This window comes from Pteropus vampyrus, unplaced genomic scaffold (genome assembly GCF_000151845.1).
Source record: "Pteropus vampyrus isolate Shadow unplaced genomic scaffold, Pvam_2.0 Scaffold49, whole genome shotgun sequence".
NCBI lineage: Eukaryota > Metazoa > Chordata > Mammalia > Chiroptera > Pteropodidae > Pteropus > Pteropus vampyrus.
The window spans coordinates 6,572,224-6,577,359 of NW_011888830.1; positions in this window are offsets into that span (position 1 = coordinate 6,572,224).

Here is a 5,136-nt window from a genome sequence, read left to right on the forward strand (position 1 = left end):
GGAAGGCTCTAATTTAGGATTTAGAGGGAAATCTGTATGTGTTGTGATTTCATTTGTAGAAAATTCTGAATATACATGTGTATAAAGAAGATCGTTAAAGTACGCATAGGTCCATCACCCAGAGATCATCACCACTAACCTGCTGGTGTGTATCTGTTTCACCTATTTGCGGTGGTCCATAAAGTAATGAAATCATACTTTATAGTGTTTTATAACTTGCCCTTTTCATTTTGCACAGTGTGAATATTTCCTTGTTATATAAAAATCCTTAACAGTATTTTCAGTGGCTACACAAGACGCGAGTATATAGCAGTAGGCTGATTTATTTAACCAATACCCTGTGGTCAGACATTTAGGTGGTTTTTACTTTTCTCGCTATGACCTACAAAGCCACAATAAACATTCCTAGAGCTGTATTCTTTCATATAACAAGGATGTAATCACTAACCTTCCTCAATTTCACTAAGTCTGAAAAGTCAGAGAAGACAGTAAAACATCGCCTTCGGAGAAATCTTTTTATGCAACACCAATCAGACCCTTAAAAAGGATCGGAGGGTTTTAAACGTTAGTCTTGGAGTTAGGGGAGCTTGTTGGTTCGTTTTATTGGCGCTGAGGCTGTCCCAGCATCCCAGAAAAACACACCGAGTCCTGAAACCTTATTCCAACTACTTATAAGGTCAGGCTTGGCAGAACAAATGCATCCTTGGAGGAAAGAGCACATGAGCAAATCAAGGGCGTGGGAGAAGCAACGCGGACGGCTAGTTCTCTCTTCCCTTTGGCAAAAGAGTCTAATTCTAGCTGCTGCCATCACTTACATCACACCTGATAGTTCTTCCATGTCCGTCCATGCGAACATCTGTCAGGATGTTCCTTCTTACACACTTGAGGACATTAAGTCATATCTGAATGTACACCCATGTGTTTCATATTTGGATTGAAAATTCTACAATTAGGCCAAAGATTATTAAATCTTCCTGAACCAAACAGAACACATTTATCTGATTATTATAATGGCAAAATGGCGGTGGATTTTTTTTTTTTCTCTCTCCATTGAGATATCTTTCTAACAAAGAATGGTCAAGGAAGCAGAAGGCGGCACAGGGAATGCAGTCGGCAGTAACGTGATGGCTGGGTGGAGAGCCAGAGGAGAGAAAGAGCAATCAGGGGGATTGTTTTATAAACTATATAAATGTCTAACCCATGTCCTGTATCCCTGAAACTAATAATAAAATAAAATTTTAAAAAAAGAAAGCAGAAGGCAGATTTGGCAAAAGCACGTCAGCTCTCCCATTGGAAACGGAGCACGTCGTAGGCACGCCCCAGGATCCGTGGGCATTCAGAGCTGGCACCCACAGTACACTGCTCGCTGGATGGCTGTCTCATTCCTGTTCCCGCGGCTGCGGTGTGGTGGCTTCCTATTATGGCTGGCCGTGTTCCAAAGCTGGCAAAATCCTGCATTCTGTCACTGCCTGTGGAAGGTCATTAACTGGGGAATCTACAAACTCAAACTCTTCTGACCGCTGAATCCCAAAATCCCCCAGAGGTCTGACTGCCAGCAAACTGCACAGACACTTGGACAATGGACCTATTTTGATTTTAAAATTCTTTAAAACATCGGTGTTTCCTCATTTCTGGCTTTTCTTTTTCTTTTTAAGGTCAATAAAAAAAAAATTTAAAAAAAAACACCAAATAGAATAATAATTCTTTTCTTTTTTAAAAAAAAATAACACCTACATAAATAACATTCTTAGAGAAGCTGTAATAACACCTTTCTTGAAAATTCTTTAAAGATGTGAAGGTGATGTTCTTTCTAAGAAACCGTTCTTAACTGAGACATAGGCACATATATGATTTTGAAATGTATTATTACATCTCCATAAAAGGAAAAATGTATTGCTAAATAAAGTATTCACCCGTATGTTATGTATATCAGTATACGTATCTCTACCAATATCTACATCAAAATTGTCAGTACTATAAGCCAACTTATCTGCACAGTGTGCTTTTAAAAAGTCATTTTGCAATCTGGACGTTCCTGCCTTCCCCCCAGCCCATGGCCCGCAGCCTTCCACTGTCTTCTTGGCTCCAACACACAGACACACACGCCCACGTCCAACTAGCAGGAGGTTATGGGCGGAGAGACGCACAGAGCTCGGGGGTGTCCAGGAGCATTTCCAGCTAAGTTTATCCGGCCCCTTGACAACACTGAGGCACTTGGCTCAGACCAGGCGTTTTGTGAAGTCACTCATTAGTCTCTCGGATCCGGGCAAAAGACTGTTCTGCTGTGAAGCAGTCAATTCTCCACCGTTCAGTTTCCATTTTCACGATACAATCACATTTGTTCTGTTTATAGATTTTTTTTTTTTCACCTCTACAACCTAAGAAATGGATCCAAATGCTACACTGGCTTCATTGTCAGGACTCGCATGAAACACCCAGAGACCAGCCGGCCTTGCAGGCTGTCCTACGCAAATGACTTCGAGGAACGCCTCCCCTGCGCCTGGTCTTCTGTCCAGCGGCCTAACCCGCTGGGTGCCACATGCGGGCGAAGGCGTGGGGGGGCTAGCGCAGGCTCGAGTTCAAACACGAGCCTTAAAAGGCCCTCGATTCTTCAAAGTGTGGGGCAGGGACATTCCTTACTAGCTGTGCCCACGATTCCCATCCCAGACCCACGATGCCGCAGCCCTGCTTTGTTTCCTTGGCATTTAAAAGGAAGTTTAATCAGCGTTCACCAAATTTGTTTTCCATAGCCAGAGGATTTCATAAATAGGAAACAATAAATCCCTAGCAACACAGACTCCTAACAGATGGTGGTAAACAGGTTTGAAAATATTTCAAAACCTTTCCTAATTTCCATTTCCCAAATGTCTCTCCCGCTCAGCTTTTTTATAATAGCAGTTTTCTTGCATTGTCTTCCAGTGGTTCCGTTTTGGTTATAATTTATGCTCCCTTATGCTCTAAAACTGTGTCCAAATTACCCAGTAAACACGGGCAACTCCAAAATAACAACAACAACAAACAAAAAAAAAAACGCGCAGCATTTTGAAACGTTTCAATTCACCTCATCAGCTGACTGTTTCGTCGGAGACAATGACGAGGGACGGTCTCTTTTTTAATGCACGTTTCTCAGTAGAAAATACTTGCATCGGGTTTACACCTAAAAGAGTGAAAGCCACCTCACTCAAAGAGAGAAGACTTCTTTTTTGGCTGGGACGCAAAATGAATTTAGAGCCCATCACCGACGAGAGGGGTTATTATACAGCCATATAACGTTACGCACACATTTTAATGTTCCTCAAACCCCTTCGCCTTTACGTTCTCCTTTGAGCCTGACGGCACCCTGTGATGACACACGGGCCCGTGTTTCTGTCCCCATTTTACAGAAGAGGCAACGAAGGAGGCCGGGGTATCCGGCTGCTCGTCCAAGGTCACAGAACCGGACCTGACAGTCCGAACAGAAACCCCCGAGCCTAAAGCACTTTCTCTTTCTCCTTTATGATATCTGTTTCCTTTTGGAGCAAACGAATAGATATTTCTGGTAAACATGCTTCGGCGACATGGAAACGCACACGGAAGAAATGAAAAACTTCACCCAGTCCCAGCACCCAGAGGAGGGTGTCGCCATCTGCCTGTCTAAGTACGTACCTGCTACTCCTCACTACACACCGGGATGTGATCTCTCTTTTTCACGTAATGGCTTCTTCAGTAATCCAGCAACATAACTGAGCCCAATTAATTTATTCAATCCCCTTTAGTGGGTTCGATCCCTTTTTTTTTTTTTTCCCCGGCCTTGCCATACATTAGGGCAGGGATGCCCAGAGAGCGTATCCTTGATTGGCGTCACGACATAAATTTCTAGAAGTGAATTCGCTAGGTTAATGGGCCCCTGAGACATGAGGGGCCCATTTCCCAGACCGGCGACGACCTGAATGCTGTTCCCCGTGCATGTGGCTCCCCCTCCCAGTGACAGTTTCTACTTTAACCTGGAAGACAAAATGCTTTGACAGGCGGAGGACTCTGAGAAGAACAGCGCTCATGGCAATGGCCACGGCTAAGACAAGTCGGTTGCTCTGGCTAAGGCTGGAGGGGTCCGATGGAGGGTCTTCTCGTTCCTTCAGCATCTCTAATGCTCGGAATAGCCTGGAACCATTCCCGATACCGTGATCACGTGTGATGGCGCCCGGAAGGCTTTGCCCACCCTTAGTACGTTGACTCCTGGGAATTCACAGATGTCCTGCGTTGGAAGTGACGATTTCTAGTAAGGCTAGCACGTCGAGCTGTTGTGAGCCATCAGCCATCTGAGTTATTGTCCTCTGTGGTTTTCCTACTGATTAGTCAGTTGAGATCCTGGCACTTGAAGAACGAGAATTTCAAAGGGAAAGAGGAAAACAATGTGATTTTGGACTGCGAAGCTGTCACTGTACAATGCCCATTAAGCCAGCACCGGGCCGTGTGGTGTCGGGGAACCAGGAGTCAAGAATGACTGAGGCGGCAGGATGTGACAGGAAGGGACGCCAGTTTCACTTTGTACCTGGACCACAGAACAAGGTTCATCATCGGTTTGATTCGTTTTGTTGGATAATGAGCACATTCATTGATGCGTTCTATGCACTGGGTAAATGTTAGCCACTATGTTTGTTATCTTAATTTTTTTGTCTGCCACACTCACTGATCGTGTTTTTTTCTGGAAATAAGAAACAGGGTTTGAGGAAAACTGACTAGAGAGCTAGAGCTGAAGCGGGGCTGTGGGTACGGTGTCCGTTCTCCGCGTGGTGGCAGAGACCAGCACGCACGCCCCTGAGGCCGCCTCACCCTGAGGAGCCTCAGGGCTGGGAGGGACCAGAGGCCAGCTCGCCCAGCTCCCAAGCGGGCACACTGTCTCCATTCCGCAACTCCACAGCGAGGGCCGCGGACATCGATGGCTTCCTGGGTCCACAGTGCTGGGTGGCGGGACCCGGGCTCGGTAGCCGTGCAGGCGGCTTCCTGCCACCGCGTGCCGTGCCCGACGCAGGGTATTTGTGAGCTGACCCCTGGGCACACCGCAGACGCCATCGGACAAATGAGGACGACGGGGCGGGGGACAGCATAAACCGCGTGACTACGGGCAGAGTGAGCTCGAGAGATGAGGTGTGACCC